Source organism: Mixophyes fleayi, chromosome 9, assembly GCF_038048845.1.
Source record: "Mixophyes fleayi isolate aMixFle1 chromosome 9, aMixFle1.hap1, whole genome shotgun sequence".
NCBI classification, from domain to species: domain Eukaryota; kingdom Metazoa; phylum Chordata; class Amphibia; order Anura; family Limnodynastidae; genus Mixophyes; species Mixophyes fleayi.
This window is the reverse complement of record NC_134410.1, coordinates 114743205-114766511: the sequence shown is the minus strand read 5'-3', so window position 1 is coordinate 114766511 and position 23307 is coordinate 114743205. Positions and strand designations below refer to the sequence as shown.

General features: G+C 44.0%; 1 long non-coding RNA gene across 4 annotated transcripts in view; it reads left to right on the top strand.

Moving 5' to 3' along the window:
* LOC142101036 (uncharacterized) overlaps positions 1–23307 on the top strand; it is a 201232-nt gene that overhangs the window by 140453 nt on the left and 37472 nt on the right. For all 4 annotated transcript variants that reach the window (XR_012678951.1, XR_012678953.1, XR_012678950.1 and 1 more), the window contains one exon: positions 21274–21384. This is a non-coding gene — a long non-coding RNA (uncharacterized LOC142101036). The remainder of the gene's footprint in view (positions 1–21273; positions 21385–23307) is intronic.

The window sequence follows — 23307 nt, the reverse complement described above, 5'->3', positions numbered from 1 at the left end:
TTGGCAGAAGCATGACTATTCTCTGAGCTGCTAGGAGAGATTTGGTGCCTGTGGTATAGAGAATACAGCAGAGAAGCCCACTGCAGTACAACATAGCAGTAAAGGCTCAGTATAATGTACGCAGGACAAATGCACTGGAACAACACTCAATGTTTTGCAAGAGGAAGCGGCTCAGCAGAGACGGAGAGATAAGCAGCACAGAGTGGATATAGCGAGGGGAAGGGAGAGACAGCTGTACAAAGGCTGTGACAGGGGGGCTGCTGGTTGCAAGCTATAAGCTAGCAAACAAGACAGAGGCAGCGGGGCTGTGAGAGGGTTAGAGGCTGTAGAAGTGAAGGGACACTATTTAATTGGGTTGCAGAAAGAAAGTCATTGAAACAAGAGCTATTGCTCACAGAATAGGAGAATGAGTGAACAGTTGCAGAAGGAAGGCAATGTTTTCTCTCGGAACTGGTTAGTCTGGCTGGGTGGCTCAGTGTACCTGGCAATAAGGAGTGGCTGCACAGTGACAATGCAATGCTATAAGTGAGAGGCACACTGCATACCACACACAAATCACATACTTGGTATAGTTTCTTGTGATGCAACAACAACAACAGAACACCAAATGTGTCAACAGCACACAAGGCAGCCAAGGTCACATGTTGTTACTGCAGCAACTGAACTTATCACTTTGCCCAGGGTAAATTAATAGCTCAGACACATGTATTAACAAGTCACTATAGCAACTGCAGTCTGAGGGCTGCACTTTAATATCCCCAGCTCCCAGGTGAGGGTAATTGGCATCAATTTCTCAATATACAACATAATGACATCACTATACACAACATTCACAAGAAAGTAATGACACAACACATTGACAAGGAAGTAATGACATCACTATATAAAATATTCACAAGGAAGTAATGACATTACTATACAGAACATTCACATGGAAGTAATGGCATCACTATATAAAATATTCACATGGAAGTAATGACATCACTATATAAAATATTCACAAGGAAGTAATGACATCACTATATAAAATATTCACAAGGAAGTATTGACATCACTATACAGAACATTCACATGGAAGTAATGACATCACTATATAAAATATTCACAAGGAAGTAATGACATCACTATACAGAACATTCACATGGAAGTAATGACATCACTATATAAAATATTCACAAGGAAGTAATGACATCACTATACACAACATTCACAAAAAAGTAATGACACCACACTACAACACATTCACAAGGAAGTAATGACATCACTATATAAAATATTCACAAGGAAATAATGATATCACTATACAGCACATTCACATGGAAGTAATGACATTAATGAGGCATAGAGTGCCTCATTCCTCAATGATGTCAATGCATTCATAGGCAGTTTATTTATCCAAAATGACAGCCTCCACTGTGTGTAGGTAGCAGGAACACTTTGCCACCACAGAATCCTATGTTTAAGAACATTGTTAAAACTACCAGAAAACTTTTATTTAGCTATGACAGTATGGTCATTGGTAAGTTATGAGTATGTCCAGGTCTCTGACGTGTGCTTATGAAAGCACGCTGACTGCTCTATGCACACGCCTGCGTTCACACTGTGCACTTGTCTACTGTTAGCAGCTGTTGTTTACAGGAGCCACGGTGCCTTTATATGTGTATCACTAGGCCACTGCTGGAAAGAAGCTGAGTAGTTAAGAGCACCAACTGTGAAACATTGTCACTGAAGAAAAAAGGTCAGACCCCAGTGTTGGATCTTTGTATCATTGGACATAGCAGGAAGAATAGAGTCACACTGTAGTCCTAAATGGGTGGGTGCGCCAAATATCCTGCATATTGGTGCATACAAGTATCCTTCCATGCTGCTGACAAAGCTGGTAATTAATGTGTTTTGGATAATGTTGGAACCTGAATAAAGTTAGAACCCGCGGAACGTGAACAATTATCTAGAGGTTCCGGGACATAACAGTGTATAGTGCAGTAGGACATCAAATAGCAGAGTGTAGACAGTGAATAAGCCCTAACACAGCCAAGGTTACTAAAGAATAATCAGAACATGGTCTTGGCTCCCAAAACATTTACATATATATATATATATATATATATTATCGAACAGCATTATTATCCTTTACTTTACATATTACCAACATACTAACTTTTATTTTCTTCAGGCACATGGGCTCTAACCCCAGTGATTCGGCAGCGCTGTACAGAGAACTCACTCACATCAGTCCCTGCCCGATTGGAGCTTACAGTCTAAGGGGCACATTTACCAATATTCACATAAAGTGAAAAGTAGTTTTCAATCCTTATCGCTATGATAAGGATTGAACTATTTCTCACATTTATGTACAACCCTGCACAGAAACAGCAGAGAGAGAGCGCTGAGTGACAGGGAGGGATCATGTGATCCCTCCACACATGCGCTGTCCAGCTCTGCTCTTCGGAGCAGAGCTGACAGCATTGGATTTCTTCAATTCTGATAATGTACGCCAGCTTCAGCTGGTACATTAACACAACAAGTTCCCGAAAAAAAGATTTTTTTTGGGACTTGTTAGATTGCGGCCAGGAGCAGTCACCATTCTGTTGTATGGTGACTGCTCGCAAATACGATGAGGAGTGCAAAGCAGCAGATATCCATGATATCTGCTGCGATGCACCTTTAATAAATTTGAGTATGAGACACCATGGACTAATTTACACGGTAAGTGCACGATAGTGCACTACCGTTATGTCTTAAATATACCCCTAAATTTGCTAACACACACACACACACACACAGAATCATATCGTCACTTCGACCACTGGTCCCTCCTCAACGTGGTTCCGGTCTGAACTTTGATTTGGCCATTCCAAAACTTTTGATTCTTTTTGTTTTTTTCTCCAGCCACTTATTTGTAGATTTTCAGGTGAGTTTAGGATTATTGTTCTGTTGCATGATTCAGTTTCGGCAAGCTTCACTTGTCAGACAGGTGACCTCACGTTTTCCTCTACAGTAGTCTGGTATAAAGGGGAGTTTATAGAGGACACAGTGTTTGTGAGGTCTTGTGGCTGCACATTGACCCCATCACACCTCCACCACTGTATTTGACAGTTGGTATGAGGTTCTGGTGGGGAAACATTGTTTGGTTTTCACCAAACTTGGTGTTGTGCTTTAAGATCCAACAACTCCACTTTGGTGTTTTCAACCTTGAGGACATTCTTCTGTTCCACAAGGTTCATGTTTCTTTCAGATGTAACTTTGCAACCATAAGACGTATAACAATAGTTAGTTTTTGTTAAGAAGGGTCTTCCATGGAAGTTCTGTCTTCTGAATTGTTCTGTCTTTTCCTAATGGTTGCTATGTTCTCCATTTGCAAATATTCTTTCGCTCTGTTGAATGACAGACTCCAAAATCTTTTGAAATGAACCAATAACTCTTTTTAGACTGATGATCAGCAAAAATTGCCTCACTTGGATCACTGTAGGTGTCTTAGCTCCTTAGCACGGTGTTAACACTAATCTGACTGCTCCTGACCAAAGGTTCTGCTTTAATATAGAGTTGTATCACTTCCTGATGGTCAAACCTGGTTCTAATGGCCATCTTTAATATGGAAACAATAGAGATGTTTGCCGTCACCGTGAGTGGACGCTCTGGGATCAATAGAGTGTTCTCCACCGTCCTCATTCATCACAAGTGCGGTCGTCGCCACCTTGTGTAAATAACAATTGTGTTTGGCAAGTGGTATCTTGGGCATTTCCACAACGCTGGTGAGTAATCAGTCTGTGACACAAAAATGACACTATAGATCTTGTGAGATTGTTGTGTTTTGTTTTTTTTTAATCGTTTGTTATGCTGGAAAATATTTGTCTTTAATATGGGTGCATGCATGTTTTGTAAGAGGGGGTACAGTCTATGAGGTCTAGTATTTATTTTATAAAGAAACCATTTAATATAAATGTTATTAAAAAAAAAAAAAATACTTTAATGTGCAAGAGGTGACTCAGGCGACTCTATAGCTGGCACAACATAAAGTCATTCAATGATGGAAGAGTGGGAATGACTGTGTGTATTTCTTCAGCGGTTCCCAAGTGCTAGTCATTAACAGAGGCACCTTATCTAGGTTACTGGCTCGTTACAATGCAAATGAGTTATTGTACTAAACAATGTTGCTGGCCACACACCCAGCGATATGGCCTAACATGCCCCCATGATGCGATTTAATGATCTTACAGATCAATTATGGGCACGCCTGTAAATTCGGTCAGAAGATGACTGCTATTGGTCTATGTGCGCGGTCATCTTCGGACAACCCAAATAGGTTTCCATGTGTTCTATTAGCGATCTAGCACGTGGCCTGAGCACCACGCAAGTCAGATCTTATCCAACTTGGGCTCCAATAGTGATCCCGTGGCTCTGGTTTCTGGCTTCGTCCATGCGTCACCAGCTTAAGTTAGAGTTTATTTTGTTGTTGCCTGAGAATAAAAAAAGAAGGTGCTCACTTGCCTGAAAAGTTACTTATTTTGGAATCTCTGTATTTTGAAAAAATAATTCTTATGTCCTGGAAAGGTGCCTAACCTCTTTATTCTTCTCCCTAGTTAAATGGATTTTATACAGAAAAAGCACGTTGTTCGTTGCAACTGTACTATTTTCTCTGAAAAATGTTTTGTCTTATTGTTATTGTTAGAGATGTTCACTGACCCCAGTGTTTTGGTTTTGGATCTGGATTAACTTCGTGTTTTGGTTTTGGATCCCTTTTTTTTTTTCTAAAATCACATAATTTGGATTTTTTTTTGTTCCTACATTATTATTAACCTCAATAACATTAATTTCCAGTTATTTCCAGTCAATTTTTGTCAAGTGATAAGAACACTGCTACCCCTCCTGTTTCTGTGTGAGCAATGGCACTGAGCAATGGCACTGGAGACTGGAGAGTGACAAGAACATTGCCATCCCTGTTTCTGTGTGAGCAATGGCACTGAGTAATGTCACCGGAGACTGGAGAGTGACAAGAACACTGCTATTCCTGTTTCTGTGTGAGCTATGACACTGAGCAATGTCACTGGAGACTGGAGAGTGATAAGAACATTGCAATTCCTGTTTCTGTTTGAGCTATGGCACTGAGCAATGTCACTGGAGACTGGAGAGTGATAAGAACACTGCTATACCTGTTTCTGTGTGAGCAATGGCACTGAGTAATGTCACCGGAGACTGGAGAGTGATAAGAACACTGCTACCCCTGTTTCTGTGTGAGCAATGGCTCTGAGCAATGGCACTGGAGACTGGAGAGTGACAAGAACACTGCTAACCCTGTTTCTGTGTGAGGAATGGCACTGAGCAATGTCACTGGGGACTGGAGAGTGATAAGAACACTGCTATACCTGTTTCTGTGTGAGCAATGGCACTGAGTAATGTCACCGGAGACTGGAGAGTGATAAGAACACTGCTACCCCTGTTTCTGTGTGAGCAATGGCTCTGAGCAATGGCACTGGAGACTGGAGAGTGACAAGAACACTGCTACCCCTGTTTCTGTGTGAGCAATGGCTCTGAGCAATGGCACTGGAGACTGGAGAGTGACAAGAACACTGCTACCCCTGTTTCTGTGTGAGCAATGGCGCTGGATCTCCTGGGGAGGGAGGTACTTATGGAATCCAAAACCCGCGAGATCCGACAACGCAACAATAACGTTTTGCCTCGATGCAGATCCCAGGACGCGCAAAAGCACCGAGCCGGCTCGCGAGCCTACCCGGATACCCTAAGTTCGGGTGGGCTCGGTTTTCAGAAAACCGAGCCCGAGCATCTCTACTTATTGTCAATGTCATGTAAGGCTTTTGCCATTTTCATTATAATGTAGTCACTGGGTGGCACTGTTCTAGTGTTGTCTATTACTTATACTAGACTTTAGAAAATATGTGGCAGCTTCCGGGGTGGAACACATCATGGCCTTGCCCCATAGAAAAATTGAAGGGCCCAGTGATTCCGGTCCACCCTTATGCTCATGCGCATGGGCCATTTGGGGCTTCAGAATGGGGCCTTGGGGGGGATAACCTGGTGACCACAGGAGGGTGACCCACAGCCCCCTATTCAAATAAATACAATTCTTGATTTGGAGTAAGTGATGTCCATATGGTTTACGGAACATTTGACTATTTCTACATAAAGTAATATTTCTAATCCATTGCATGTAATGCTGTGATATTGGGCGCCACAGCGTGATGAGAAAACAAGTTTTAGACCCAGAACACAGATATAAACCTAGAGGCTTCGCAGAAGATCTGCACCGGCTGTCTTCCCTTCCCAACCTCACCACTAGCATCATGATTAATTTATCAGGGTCTTATGAATATGCAGATGAGGTTGCTTCTCTCTAGCATCCACAGCTATTTTTTTTTTTTTTTAAAGGGGCCATTCAGGATTGGCTGAATCCGCATCTTTCCATAGCAAATTTCCCTCACATCAACATCATCTCCCAACACAAAATAAATGAGATGCCACAGACGCAGGGAGCTGTGTGCTGGAGGGTGGTGTGTGCACCGTGTCAGCTTTTGTTGTTGTTTCAGGGATGATTGTTTATTGTGTGTGTGTGTGTGTGTGTGTGTGTGTTTAGTGGCAGAGCTATTGTTTTTGTTCAGTGTGTATTGCAGCCTGGTGGAAATGTGTATGGATTGTGTATGGATTGTGTTCATTGTGTGTGTGCGCGCTTAATTGTAAATTTATTAATTAGATTGGTCACTAAACTCTGTTGACGGGTCACCCACCGCATGAAGTGCTAACTCAGATCCAAGTCAACGGCGGATAATGATGGACAACAATAGCATCTAAAGGGTGAATCTGTGTATTACAAGTCTTCTCTAGAAGAGATACTTAAGACTTAACCATTGGGAACCTTTATTGCTTAGCGATGGATATCATTGAGCAATTCTCACCACCGATCAACACAATATACTCTGTAATGTCAAATAAAGAAACAACCACTGTAAAGGTTTTACTTAATTACGAATAAAAAGGAAAATATTTAATAAGGATTTAGAATACACGTAAATAAAACCCGTAGCAATTAGTTGATGCCACGTAATGAATTGATGGGCAAAGCCTGTAATAGGTGTTAGGGAGGGCATCAAGAGGCCGTGTCGTGGGGTGACCCAGTTAAAATCTAGACCTCAATCCAGTAGAGAATCTGTTAACAAACAGTCCAAATCCAACCTGATGGGACTGGAGCAATGTTGACAAGAAGAATGGGTGAAGGTTGCTGCCCAAGTGGGCAAAGCTGGTAGACACATGCCCAAGTAGACTCTCAGTAATTGCAGCTTAAAGTGCTTCTACTATGTATTATAAGAAGGTGGTTGACCGTGTATGTAATCAGTTATTGTCTTTTTTGTGTTTGTAATTAATTAGGTACAAGTTTAGAGATTTTTTTTTTTATTTGTCATTACAGAGTAGTTTTTATCGATCAGTGGTAAGACTTCTCAAATAAATCCATTTGGATCATACCGTAAGAAAATAAGAAGTGAAGAATGGCAGAGGTGAATACTATTTATAGCCACTGTATATTATGTTTGTGTATAAAGTCAGAAACTGAGTAGAGACCATTAGTACATACCTCCTAACTGACCGATCTGTGCGGCCCTGCTCTCAATGATGGCATGTTCCAGTGAGTTTCTTCCTATGATTCAAAGACCTAGGGGTAGATTTATCAAACCTTCTAAAAAGAAAAAGTGGAGGTGTTGCCCATGGCAACCAATCAGATTGTATCTATCATCCCCTAGCCTAGACTGTACTAGAATCTGAATGGTTACCATGGGCAACACCTCCACTTTTTCTTTTTAGAAGGTTCGATAAATCTACCCCTAGTGATTGAATTGAATTATCTTCTGAATACATTGTCAATGGAAAGTGTGTTTGTATGTGGGCGTGTAGTAGGGATATTAGATTGTAAGCTCCACAGAGGCAGGGAATCGGGTGTCTGAAAAATATTTATTTGATTGCACAGCACTGTGGAATATCCTACGGCTATATAGGAGTTTGTGATTGATACATATAGGACAATGTGATGCATGTCATGATATGAAGACTGTGTACGCAGACTGTGATGTATATGAGGTTTATATGGAGACTGTGATATATTCGTTTACATTGGACATTGTGTTTATATGTAAAGCAACATAGAGAACAGGTTATAAAGAAATTAGGACATCTCTGCACTATATGAGGATACTGAGCTAATGCTGCTGACGTGGAAATTGCATTGGAATCTGGAATACACACACACGCACATGAGGGAGGTACATATTTATGAAGAAATCAGTAATACAAGTTAATGTACCTACACAGAGATAGAGAATAAATGATGATATATGTTTGGTGTGTTAAGGATATGTTGTAATATTATTTGTATAGATATATATCTGCATTGTGATTGTGTGTTTTATACCGCCTTGAAACAGGAACTATTGTACATAGAACTCGTGAGAGTTGGATGTTATTTAATGTGGTGAAAGGACTGGGGTTGGCGTGGCTTAGAAGGAAAAGTGAAAAACTTGTGGGTGACTAAGGAGACTGTCTAGGAATGGTGTATGGAGATGGAGTGCTCATAATCAATATCTATCTATCTATCTATCTATCTATCTATCTATCTATCTATCTATCTATCTATCTATCAGCCACAACATTAAAACCACTGACAAGTGAAGTAAATAACACTGATTATCTTGTTATCGGTGGGATATATCAGGCAGTAAGTGAACAATCAGTTCTTAAAGTTGATGTGCTGGAAGCATGAAAAATGGCCAAGAGTAAGGATCTGAGCAACTGTGCTGAGAGCCAATTTTTGATGGCTATATGACTGGGTCCAAACATCTCTAAAATGTCAGGTCTTGTGGGGTGTTCCCGGTATGCAGTGGTTAGTACCTACCAGAAGAGGTCCAAGGAAGGATAACCGGCGGCAGGATCATGGGCACCCCAGGCTCATAGATGCTCATGGGGAGGGAAGGCTAGCCTGTCTGGTCCAATCCCACAGAAGAGCTACTGTAGCTCATAGATGCTCATGGGGAGGGAAGGCTAGCCTGTCTGGTCCAATCCCACAGAAGAGCTACTGTAGCTCATAGATGCTCATGGGGAGTGAAGGCTAGCCTGTCTGGTCCAATCCCACAGAAGAGCTACTGTAGCTCATAGATGCTCATGGGGAGGGAAGGCTAGCCTGTCTGGTCCAATCCCACAGAAGAGCTACTGTAGCTCATAGATGCTCATGGGGAGGGAAGGCTAGCCTGTCTGGTTGTCACGGGCACTAGGAGTCTTTACCCAGGGATCACCAGATGGTAGGCTTACCAGAGCAATGTAGATGGTAATAGGGTACTCTGGTAGCTGGGTGATCACGGAACATGAAATGATGGCCGATGAGATGCTCAGGAAAGTCTATGACTAGCAACACTGGTAATAATGAGGTAATGATAAACAAGGAACTGTATGGACAAGGACACGTGAAGGTAGTCAGTGGTCTGCGATAGCAAGTTGTACCACTGCTATAGTGAGGAGGAATGTCCAACAGGAACAAGGAGGTGATGAGAGTCAGCGGTCTGCGGGTAGCAAGTTGTACCGCTGTCTGAGTGAAGGAATGGAATCCAAGTGGAGGTATCCAGGTAGTCAGTGGTCTGCGGGAGCAAGTTGTACCACTGCTATGTGAGAGGATAATGGAACAGGTGATACCAGAAACAGGGATCAGTGGTCTGACATCAGCAAGTTGTACCACTGCATATATATGTGAGGAGGTGCACGGGGGAAGACTGCAACACAGGATATACACAGGCACCTTATACACGATCCACAGTAATATGCACAATATAGGTATATATATATGTAAATGACTGATCAGGTCTGCAATCTAGAAAGTCGCTTGAAGCAGTCCAGCACAATGATAACACAGTCAATGATGGCAAGAGACTCAGCGGGTAGCAGACTCCAGAGAGAACCAAACACAGTCCAGCAAGATATGCAATACACAGCACAGTCAATGAAAAGTATGCATACCGTGGTTCAGCAGTAGCAGTCAGATGGGATTGCAGCGGTACCTGAGCGGCTGGAGGCCGACTGGATAGGAAGTCCCTGGATAGGAGAAGCAGCGGTCTAGCAGGTGCAGCGCACAGGTGAGTAGACCGACAGGGACACGAATCCACAGGAGTCAGCAACACGTGGAACCGGACTCATAGGAAACCCAGGAGAATGGAGATGATCCAGCAGAGGGTAGTAGAAGAGATACAAATCCAATGCTGACAGGAGGGTAGAGGCCAGTGGAACACGTGAAGGCGTGGAGAGTGGATCAGCAGGAGATGGACGATAGCGCTGACCACAGCGGCAGGACTCAGCGGCACACGGAGGTAACCAGTAGCAACCACAGGAACCAACAGCGATGAGAAACAGGAGTGCAGCGCAGGGCAGGAGCTGTAGATCACGAAGTGTAGCAGATGGTAATGAAAAGCGGCAGACTCGAGGAAGTCACAGCAAAGATGAGATGAGAGTGTAGTGCACGGAGGCAGCGGATAGTAATCAGCTGGCAGTCACGATGTTGAACACAGGCGAGTTGCAAGCAGGAGACTGTAGTGCACAGAGGCAGCGGATAGTAGTCAGCTGGCAGTCACGATGTTGAACACAGGCGAGTTGCAAGCAGGAGACTGTAGTGCACAGAGGCAGCGGATAGTAGTCAGCTGGCAGTCACGATGTTGAACACAGGCGAGTTGCAAGCAGGAGACTGTAGTGCACGGAAGCAGCGGATAGAAATCAGCAAACAGACTTGATGAGAAGCAGGTGAGTGAGGTAAAAGCTGGAGTGCACGGAGGCAGCGGATAGCAATGAGCAAACAGTCACATTGATATAAAATAACGTTGAAGTGGTGTAGAAGACTGTAGTGCACGGAGGCAGCGGATAGGAATCAGCAAACAGTCATGATGATACAGTTGATGGTAGAAGTGGTATGGAACCACAGTAGTAGAAGTGGTTTGGAAACCACAGGAATCAGCAGCACTGAATACACAAGTAATACAGGAACACCTTCAGAGACTCATGAGGAATGAGACTCCAAGATCAGGCAACGTGGTGGTGACCACAGGTGCTTAATATAGGGAGGTTGCCTGATCTGCCAATTAAGTTAAAGGGGTATACACTGAAGTATAGAAAAGGGCTGCGCATGCGCAGACCCTCAGGATGGTGGACGGCCACGGTTCCTAAATGTCCAGGAAGAGGCACTCACGGTCCGGTGAGTGACAGTACCCCCCCTTTTAAAGGTGGGCACAGAACGCCTGGAACCGGGCTTGTCCGGATTTTTGGAGTAAAACTTCTTCAAAAGGGCAGGAGCATTAAGATCTTCAGCTTTGATCCAAGAGCGCTCCTCAGGACCAAAGCCCTTCCAATGAACGAGGAAGTGGAGGACTCCTCGCGAAATTTTTGCATCTAGTACCTCGGTAATCTCAAAATCCTCCTCCTGATGGACTTGAACTGGCTGCGGAGCTGAGGGAGGAGTTGAAAAACGGTTGATAATAAGAGGTTTGAGCAAAGATACATGGAAGGCATTAGAAATCCGAAGACTCTTAGGAAGAAGGAGTTTCACACATACTGGATTGATAACTTGAATGATCCTATATGGACCAATAAAACGAGGGGCGAATTTCATGGATGGAACCTTCAAACGAATATTTTTTGTGGATAACCAGACACGATCTCCAATTTTTAGTGGTGGAATAGCCCGCCTCTTCTTATCAGCGAAAGATTTATATTTGACAGATGTCTTCTTCAAACAGGTTCTAACCTGAGACCAGATATTTTTAAAGGTCTGACAAACAGTCTCCACCGCAGGAACTTGGGTGGGCGGGAGGGCAGGAAATTCCGGAAAAGACGGATGGTGACCGTAGACCACAAAGAATGGAGTTTTGGATGATGACTCATGGTACATGTTGTTATGGGCGAACTCAGCCCAAGGGAGTAACTCTACCCAGTTGTCTTGATTGGCTGATGAAAATATCCTTATAAAAGTCTCAAGATCTTGATTGACGCGTTCGGTTTGTCCATTGGATTGTGGATGGTAAGAAGATGAGAGTGCTAATCGTATGCCCAAGGTTTTACAAAGGGCTCGCCAGAATCTGGACACGAATTGTACTCCTCTATCAGACACAATCTCAGATGGACATCCATGGATACGGAAGATCTCTTTAATGAAATGTTCAGCCAGGATAGACGAGGAAGGCAAACCAGACAGAGGGATAAAATGAGCCATCTTCGAAAATCTGTCCACTACCACCCAAATAGTGTTATGGTTCTTACTAGGTGGTAAGTCAGTAACGAAATCCATACTAATATGGGTCCATGGTTTGGACGGAATGGGTAGTGGTCGCAGCAACCCTGCTGGGGTTCTGCGGGAGGATTTGAATTGCGAACATAATTCACAGGAAGCAATGAACTCTTTGACGTCTCTCCTCATTGAAGGCCACCAGTAACTTCGAGAGAGGATCTCAAAAGTCTTGTGTTCACCGGCGTGTCCAGAAAAACGAGAGGCATGGAACCACGAAAGGATTTTCCTCCTTAGAGTAGGAGGCACGAGGGTCTTCCCAAATGGTAGCGTTTTGGTGGATGAAGCAGCCAGTGAGATACATTTGGGGTCTAGAATGGTATGGTTGGAAACCTCTTCTATATCAGAGGACGTAGCAAAGGCTCTAGATAAGGCATCAGCTTTTTTGTTCTTGGCAGCTGGTTTGAAGGTAATTATTAATTCAAAACGGGAAAAGAAAAGAGACCATCTTGCTTGACGAGGGTTCAAGCATTGGGCAGACTGGAGATATGACAAGTTCTTATGATCCGTGAAGATCGTCACCGGATGGCGAGCTCCCTCCAACAAGTATCTCCATTCCTCTAATGCGGCTTTGATAGCCAGTAATTCCTTGTCTCCGATGGTATAATTCTTCTCTGCGGGTAGGAGACCCCGAGAATAGAAGGCACAAGGGTGGAATTTTTGCTGTTCCGAGCGTTGGGAGAGAATAGCTCCTAAGCCCACATTAGAGGCATCTACTTCTAGGAAAAAAGGGAGTGTCACATCAGGCTGACGAAGGATTGGAGCCGAAGAGAAGGACTCTTTTAATGTTTGAAAGGCTTGAATAGCCTCAGTAGACCATTGCTTAGGATTAGCCCCTTTACGAGTCAGGGCCACAATAGGAGATGCAATGGAAGAAAAGTCTTGAATGAAGCGTCTATAGTAATTGGCAAAACCTAAAAAACGCTGGATGGCACGAAGAGTAGTTGGCTGGGGCCAATGTAGTACAGCATTTACTTTGTCAGGATCCATCTTCAGACCAACTCCGGAAACAATATACCCCAAGAATGGAATCTGGGGTAATTCGAATGAACATTTTTCTAATTTACAGAACAATGAATTTTTCCGTAGCCTGGAGAGGACTTCTGCCACATGTTGGTGGTGAGAAGGCAGGTCCTGTGAAAAAATCAATATGTCGTCCAGGTAGACGACGACACATACATATAATAAGTCCCGAAAAATCTCATTGATGAAGCCCTGAAAAACAGCGGGGGCATTACATAGCCCGAAAGGCATTACCAGATATTCGTAATGCCCGTCTCTGGTGTTAAACGCCGTCTTCCATTCGTCACCGGAACGGATTCTGATTAAATTGTAAGCACCACGAAGATCCAACTTAGTAAAAATACGGGCTCCCTTAATGCGGTCAAATAGCTCAGTGATCAACGGAATGGGATACCGGTTCTTGATAGTAATGGCATTGAGTCCACGAAAATCTATACAAGGGCGTAATGATCCATCCTTCTTTTTGACAAAGAAGAACCCAGCTCCAGCGGGCGAGGTGGAAGGTCGAATGAACCCACGCTGGAGGTTCTCCCGTATATATTCAGATGTAGCTTGAGTTTCAGGTAACGAGAGTGGATAGACCCGGCCTCTGGGAGGAGTCTTGCCAGGAAGAAGATCAATCGGACAATCCCAAGAACGATGAGGAGGAAGACGTTCAGACTGAGCTTTATCAAAAACATCGATAAATGAAGCATATTGAGGAGGGAGTCCCGGTGAAATAGCTGAAATGGAAGCTTGCTGTACCTTGAGAGGAATGACTTGGGAAAGGCAACGATGGTGACATTCAGGCCCCCAAGACGTGACTTGAGGGGTGCGCCAGTCAATCTGGGGAGAGTGACACTGAAGCCATGGAAGGCCTAGGACAATCGGACTTGTCGTAACAGGAAGAATTAAAAACGATATCTCTTCATGATGCAGAGCACCAATCTGAAGGGTTACTGGAGACGTACTCTGGGTGATGAGACCGTTGATGAGACGTGATCCATCGATAGCCGTCACAGTAATGGGAGTTTTTAAGGTAATCATTGGTAGAGACCATTGATTAACTAACGATTTGGAAATAAAATTTCCTGCTGCTCCGGAATCAATCAATGCCTGTGACTCAAAGGTCTTGGTAGCAAAGGAAATAGTCACATCAAAAGCGCAGACTTTAGATTTCATAGACGATGGAGAGGACTCCAGGGACCCTAACTTCACCTCTCCAGAACTAGTTAGGGCCTGGCATTTCCCGATCTCTTAGGGCAGGAGCTGAGGACATGAGTGGAATCAGCACAATAGATACAGAGTCTATTCTTGACTCTTCGTTTCCTCTCCTCAGAAGATAACTTGGAACGTCCAATCTCCATGGGAATCACAGCGGGTGACACTGGACGAAATTGAGGGTTAGAGCGAAAAGGTGCTTTAGCAGAAGTCGTTTTCTCAGCCTCTCTTTCACGAAATCTCATATCAACACGATGGCATAGAGAGATCAAATCTTCAAGTGATGAAGGAAGCTCTTGGGTAGTCAGTGCATCTTTAATTTTATCGGAAAGCCCCTGCCAGAAGGCGGCAACTAGGGCTTCAGTGTTCCACTGAAGTTCAGAGGCTAAGATCCTAAATTGAATGACGTACTGGCCTACAGTATGAGATCCTTGTCGCAGACGGAGGATGCTGGAAGCAGCGGAGGTCACACGACCTGGTTCATCGAACACACTTCGGAATGTAGAAATGAATTTGGCACTATCTTGTAATATTGGATCGTTCCTCTCCCACAGAGGGGAGGCCCAAGCCAGGGCTTGTCCTGAAAACAAAGAGATAAGATAGGCCACTCTGGAACGATGGGTAGAAAAATTTTGAGGTTGGAGCTCAAAATGGACTGAACATTGGTTAAGGAAACCCCTACAAGTTTTGGGGTCTCCATCGTACTTTGACGGAGTAGGCAGGTGAAGCGTGGAAGCTATAGACACCTGGGATGGCAATGGGGAAACGGAGGAAAGCACAGGAGCTTCAGTAGTAGCTGTCACAGTCTGTCCAGATGTTCCTTGGGAGATTAATGACTGATAACACTGAAGTAACAGCTGTTGGCGGGCATCCTGTTGCTCCACACGGCTAACCAGATGTTGCAGCATCTCTTTGGCGGTAGGTTCCACATCTGGGTCTGTCATGGCCTGATCTTACTGTCACGGGCACTAGGAGTCTTTACCCAGGGATCACCAGATGGTAGGCTTACCAGAGCAATGTAGATGGTAATAGGGTACTCTGGTAGCTGGGTGATCACGGAACATGAAATGATGGCCGATGAGATGCTCAGGAAAGTCTATGACTAGCAACACTGGTAATAATGAGGTAATGATAAACAAGGAACTGTATGGACAAGGACACGTGAAGGTAGTCAGTGGTCTGCGATAGCAAGTTGTACCACTGCTATAGTGAGGAGGAATGTCCAACAGGAACAAGGAGGTGATGAGAGTCAGCGGTCTGCGGGTAGCAAGTTGTACCGCTGTCTGAGTGAAGGAATGGAATCCAAGTGGAGGTATCCAGGTAGTCAGTGGTCTGCGGGAGCAAGTTGTACCACTGCTATGTGAGAGGATAATGGAACAGGTGATACCAGAAACAGGGATCAGTGGTCTGACATCAGCAAGTTGTACCACTGCATATATATGTGAGGAGGTGCACGGGGGAAGACTGCAACACAGGATATACACAGGCACCTTATACACGATCCACAGTAATATGCACAATATAGGTATATATATATGTAAATGACTGATCAGGTCTGCAATCTAGAAAGTCGCTTGAAGCAGTCCAGCACAATGATAACACAGTCAATGATGGCAAGAGACTCAGCGGGTAGCAGACTCCAGAGAGAACCAAACACAGTCCAGCAAGATATGCAATACACAGCACAGTCAATGAAAAGTATGCATACCGTGGTTCAGCAGTAGCAGTCAGATGGGATTGCAGCGGTACCTGAGCGGCTGGAGGCCGACTGGATAGGAAGTCCCTGGATAGGAGAAGCAGCGGTCTAGCAGGTGCAGCGCACAGGTGAGTAGACCGACAGGGACACGAATCCACAGGAGTCAGCAACACGTGGAACCGGACTCATAGGAAACCCAGGAGAATGGAGATGATCCAGCAGAGGGTAGTAGAAGAGATACAAATCCAATGCTGACAGGAGGGTAGAGGCCAGTGGAACACGTGAAGGCGTGGAGAGTGGATCAGCAGGAGATGGACGATAGCGCTGACCACAGCGGCAGGACTCAGCGGCACACGGAGGTAACCAGTAGCAACCACAGGAACCAACAGCGATGAGAAACAGGAGTGCAGCGCAGGGCAGGAGCTGTAGATCACGAAGTGTAGCAGATGGTAATGAAAAGCGGCAGACTCGAGGAAGTCACAGCAAAGATGAGATGAGAGTGTAGTGCACGGAGGCAGCGGATAGTAATCAGCTGGCAGTCACGATGTTGAACACAGGCGAGTTGCAAGCAGGAGACTGTAGTGCACAGAGGCAGCGGATAGTAGTCAGCTGGCAGTCACGATGTTGAACACAGGCGAGTTGCAAGCAGGAGACTGTAGTGCACAGAGGCAGCGGATAGTAGTCAGCTGGCAGTCACGATGTTGAACACAGGCGAGTTGCAAGCAGGAGACTGTAGTGCACGGAAGCAGCGGATAGAAATCAGCAAACAGACTTGATGAGAAGCAGGTGAGTGAGGTAAAAGCTGGAGTGCACGGAGGCAGCGGATAGCAATGAGCAAACAGTCACATTGATATAAAATAACGTTGAAGTGGTGTAGAAGACTGTAGTGCACGGAGGCAGCGGATAGGAATCAGCAAACAGTCATGATGATACAGTTGATGGTAGAAGTGGTATGGAACCACAGTAGTAGAAGTGGTTTGGAAACCACAGGAATCAGCAGCACTGAATACACAAGTAATACAGGAACACCTTCAGAGACTCATGAGGAATGAGACTCCAAGATCAGGCAACGTGGTGGTGACCACAGGTGCTTAATATAGGGAGGTTGCCTGATCTGCCAATTAAGTTAAAGGGGTATACACTGAAGTATAGAAAAGGGCTGCGCATGCGCAGACCCTCAGGATGGTGGACGGCCACGGTTCCTAAATGTCCAGGAAGAGGCACTCACGGTCCGGTGAGTGACACTGGTCCAATCCCACAGAAGAGCTACTGTAGCTCATAGATGCTCATGGGGAGTGAAGGCTAGCCTGTCTGGTCCAATCCCACAGAAGAGCTACTGTAACTCATAGATGCTCATGGGGAGGGAAGGCTAGCCTGTCTGGTCCAATCCCACAGAAGAGCTACTGTAGCATAAATTGCTGGAAAACTTAATGCTGGCTATGATAGAAAGGTGTCAGAACACACAGTGCATCGCAGCTTGTTGCATAGCCGCAGACCAGTCAGAGAGCCCATGCTGACCCCAGTTCACTGCCGAAAGCGTCTAAAACGGGCACGTGAGCGCCAGAACTAGACCATGGAGCAATGGAAGAATGTGGCCTGAACTGATGAATCTCTTTTTCTTTGATATCATGTGGACGGCCGGGTGCGTGTACATCGTTTACCTGGGGAAGAGATGGCACCAGGATGCACTGCGGGCAATGTGCTGCTGGGAAACCTTGGGTCCTGGCGTTCATGTGGATGTTACTATGACACGTACCACCTACCTAAACATTGTTGCAGACCAAGTACACCCCTTCATGGCGACAGTATTCCCTGACGGCAGTGGCCTCTTTCAGCAGGATAATGCCCCCTCCCACACTGCCAAAATTGTTCAGGAATGGTTTGAGGAACATGTCAAAGGGTTCAAGGTGTTGACTTGGCCTCCAAATTCCCCAGATCTCAATCTAATCGAGCAGCTGTGGACACCCTCAGAGGTCTTGTGGAGTCCACACCTCAACGGGTGAGAGCTGCTTTGGCAGCACGAGAGGGACCTACACAATATAAGGCAGGTAGTTTTAATGTTGTGGCAGATCGGTGTGTGTGTGTATGTATGTATGTATGTATGTATGTGTGTGTGTGTGTGTGTGTGTGTGTATATATATGTATGTATGTATGTATGTGTGTGTGCATATGTATGTGTGTGTGTGTGTGTATATATATGTATGTGTGTGTGCATATGTATGTATGTGTGTGTGTGTGTGTATGTATGTATGTGTGTGTGCATATGTATGTATGTGTGTGTGTGTGTGTGTGTGTATATATATATGTATGTATGTATGTATGTGTGTGTGCATATGTATGTGTGTGTGTGTGTGTGTGTATATATATATGTATGTATGTATGTATGTATGTATGTATGTGTGTGTGTGTGCATATGTATGTGTGTGTGTGTGTATATATATATATATAATGCATTGTATTTATGTACATATTAATGTATGTTTAGTATGCATGTAATATGTTCAAATCTGTTTTTACTAATACACACAGAAGAGGAGTTTGTCATTCATTGTTGAAGACACATGTAAATGCTTCTTGGACAATGCAACAATGTGTTACTTTAACATCAGTGTGTATGTAGCCTAGTATTGTCTTATAGATATTGCTGGTAGGTGTCACAGTACTTATAAACATGCTCATTCTAGGATAACATCATTGGTAACAAAGGTGAGATCTGTCCATTATACCAGAACATGGAACCATAAATTACAGGACAGTCTGCAGGGTGTCACTGGGATAAGCGGAACAACAGTCCGGTGATACAAACAGGAATGTTCTGTTGTGCGCTGGCCGGAGAGAGAAGCTCAGTTTTTCCTTGGCTCACGGTGTCCTTGCAGAGTCTCTGCACACAAGTACAGGCTGCTCCTGGTAATCATCCCTGCTACAAACAGCCTCTGGCAGAAAGAAGACAAGAGAGCCTTTCAGCAACCCAGCAGAGCAATACCCTAACCCATAATGTGCTGTAGACCATCCTCCGCATGACTCTGGTTTCCTCATTCTTCTAGTAGAGGGACATATCGGTTCCAGCCTGTGTTACATGAATCTTTCTGTATAGGCTCAGTTGGTCAATAACCAGCCACCATTATGATTGGTAAGGTTCAACTAAGGAGCGGATAACCGGATCACTATTTCCTACTAAGCAGGTTGGGGGCCAGGACGAGGCGGGAGACACACATCAGCCTGAGAGGAGATTCTCACCACCTGGGCACCAATATCTACATAAAACCTGGTGATAGGGCAGCACGGAGGCCTAGTGGTTAGCACTTCTGCCTTACAGCACTGGGGTCATGAGTTTGATTCCCGACCATGGTCTTATCTGTGTGTAGTTTGTAAGTTCTCCCCGTGTGTGCGTGGGTTTCCTCCAGGTGCTCCGGTTTCCTCCCACACTCCAAAAACATACTGGTAGGTTAATTGGCTGCTATCAAAATTGACCTTAGTCTCTCTCTCTCTGTCTCTCTGTCTGTGTGTGTATATTAGGGAATTTAGACTGTAAGCTCCAATGGGGCAGGGACTGATGTGAATGAGCTCTCTGTACAGCGCTGCGGAATTAGTAGCGCTATATAAATAACTGATGATGATGATGGTGATGTCACCTGCAAATTACTCAAATTGTAATGCAAAGGATAGATGGACTAGTTCATTAAGGAAAGTAAGGCAAAACCATGTTACAATGCAAGGGGTGCATATTTGTTTATTATTTTGCACATAAGTTAAATACAGGTTTGTTTGTTTTTTCATATAACACACAAATACTTGATTAGCTTTATTTTTACACTGAAATTTAAAGTTGATCTAAGACATGCCCTACCCCAACTTTAAATCTTTCCCCACAATTTAAATTTGCCTCCCCCTCCAATGCAACATGGTTTTGCCCAGGTGCAAAGTTTTTTTTTTTTTTTTGTTTATGTTCTCTAATGAATCAGGCCCAGAGAGTCTGAAAACAGTCCCAATATGAATAGTAGAGTTGTCCTTTTTTTGTTAACCAGAAAAATGGCTGACACAAATTGTTGTACAAGTATATGACACGGCAGCCAGCCTCATGTTGTGTTATCTATTGCTCTATTCAACCAACAGGTTTACCTCAAAGTAATAAAAGAGCTAACAGAGAAACGCAAAAAGCCATAGAGAATGACTGGAAAACGTGACCGGGAAGGTCATTTACAAAGTGAAAAATGGCTGAGGCGTCGTGCAAAATTCTTTTTATAGATTTCACACTCCTCAGTTCTTGCCAGTGCAGCCAAAGTGTATGGATTGTCAATGACTCGGGTGCACCCAGTTTTACAAAAACAAGATTTAATTTCTCTGAGCATGAGACAGTGGAGAGGACACACATTTAGAGGTGTTCCTTGCTTTGGGGAAGGGCACCCAGCTCTGTGTTTGGTGTCTGTCCTATCCTTTTTAATGGGATGTATATTTTGCACCTTCCAATTGTACTGCGGCCAACAAGAGCATTTCTAGAGTGGTGCTTGTCCAATGCGCATATATACCATTCAGAGATAATAATTACAGCTCTAACAGGCTGGGACCTTAATTCCAACAAAAAACACAACAATGTAGACCATAGTTGCCTACTCTCCCGGAATTCCCGGGAAAATCCCGAATTTCGGGAAGATTAGGCAAACCTCCTGGATTAGACGAAATTCACGGCATTGAATGGCAGGGGCGGGGCTTAATTGCATCATTAAGCCCCGCTATTCAATGCCGTGAATTTTGTCATTTTGTAGTGGGCGGAGCTATGGTGATGCAACAGTGTCACCACGACCCCTCCTACCTCCTGTGTCACGTGATTTGGTCCCCAGGATCTCCCAGGTGAGAAGTTTTAAAAGTTTGCATGTATGATGTAGACTTTGCTGAAAATCATTATCTATGCACCATACTGCAGAGTATACACTCCTACTATACACTCATTTGGCTTTTATTAAGTAGAAACTATGCAATATGTTGTGATAATGTCCTTTTAAACAAGACTCTGCCGTATACTAAAGATGCCTTATCTCCACAGCAGCACAGTGTAAATCAGCGTATTCACCCCTGAGGACGGCAGAGACCTATACAGTGAGGCATATCCCTCCGGACGTTCAGATTTTGCAAACCGGGACTCTGCAGAAGGGAGGTGCGTATACATCATGATAAGGGCGTGGTCTTGTCTCCCAGGGGCGCATCTAACGCTTCTGATGTACTAGGCTGCCCCCCATAAAAACAGCTCTGTATTCACGCCTGCACCATGGAGTGTACTCACATCCCCAGCGGTACAGTCCCCCAGATCTGGACTGCCCTTTGGAATCGGTACAGTTGGGAGCTACGATAATGATGACTTGGATTTTTCTATAATATTGTGCAAATAATTATCACGGGGGGGCGGGTAAAAAAAAAGTGTGAAAGACTAATAATAAAATTATGTAAAATTAATCTAAAAGCGGGAAAACGAAACACTTTGTTTCATGTCCAATTGTAAAGCGCTACGGAATATGCTGACGCTATATATATTATATAAGTGTTGATGATGATGATGGTACCATATCTCCCAACTGTTGCAATTTCACTGGAACAGTCCCAATTTTAGGGCTCTGTTCTGCAGTTGGGAATGTTAGGGGAAGGGAGGTATGTAATGGGCAGCCTACACTTCATAATGCTAGGCAGCCCTCTGGCATCATGTCCACGTCCCGTTTTTACCATGTCCATGCCCCCTGGCCCTGTGGCCACACCCCCTGTCCCGCAGGTATGTGGTACAGATAGGACGCTTACTGAACATTTCAGGCTATGTACTTTCATTTAACAATGTGTCTGCATATTTATTTTTGGCATAGTGAGTTTGCTCTGCCTGGCTGCTTCACTGACTGGGGCACAATAGCTGTATCCATTCCGGGTCTGTAGAAAGACCACAAAGGCTAGAGCCTAGGGAGGCAGAGCTGCCGGGTCGGCATTCTGCTACCTCGCACACCATTGTTTTGCACTCAGAGTCATTTGCCTATATTTGTTTATACACACAAGGTGCATTACATTTGTTATTTGTTTTGTGAATTCGTTTGTGGGGAAAAAAATCATTACAACATATGTTAAAACACAATGATAGCTTTAACGATTTGTTTGTCAATACCACTTATTGGTTTGGAAGTAGTTTTTTCATTATAATGCCCCTCAAGGCTAATTTTAAAATATGTGCATTGTGCTACACATGATTATCATCACATTCCTCAAAGTAACTGAACAGTGATTACACATGATGAATGCCGAAAATTAAAACCTGTCCAAGTCGTCTTTATTGTATCCGAGCAGAGTAGTACTGAGCTGTATGCATTGCATCAGAGATGCTCAAACATTTCAAACCGGTTTCAAATTCGATCAAATGTTATTGGTTCAATGACACGTTTGCGATCCAATGAACCGTGATTCGAAATTTGCAGCTCCTCTTGGCAAATAGTGTTTGGGGTGTGCTGATCATGTTTGCTATTTTGCCATTTGAGGATCTTGTTTGTGTTCAAATTAAACACAATCAAAATATTTTTTTTATTAATCTGAATGTTTTTTTTTTAAATTGTTCACCCGTTCTAAGCTCGCCATTTGTGTTCAAGGTTTGTAATGAAAAGTTATTAAAATTTAACACGAGCATATACGAGCCAGCTGGTACATTGTTGAACAGGCTTAAACATGGTCGACCCAAACCTAAATATGCTGAAACCTTGTTTGATTTTCTCGTTTCATTAATCTCTCCTGAAATGCCGGAAATTCCGACAAATTGTGCTATTTAAGAACCTCATCGTCATCATTTATTTGTAAGGTACCATCAAACAGAGTTACAAATCTTGTAAAATCGAATTGCACATAAAATCGGAACAAGAGCCTTGAGGAACCCCAACAGATAGAGGGTGGGGATGTGTCGGTACTAGAGACACTGAAGGAGTGTTCAGTTAGTTGATCCAGAAGAAAACAGTGCTGTGAAGGGTGACAGGGTGAAGAGGGTGATTACATAGTAACATAGTTGATGAGGTTGAAAAAAGACACCAGTCCATCAAGTTCAACCTATTTTGGATCTCCT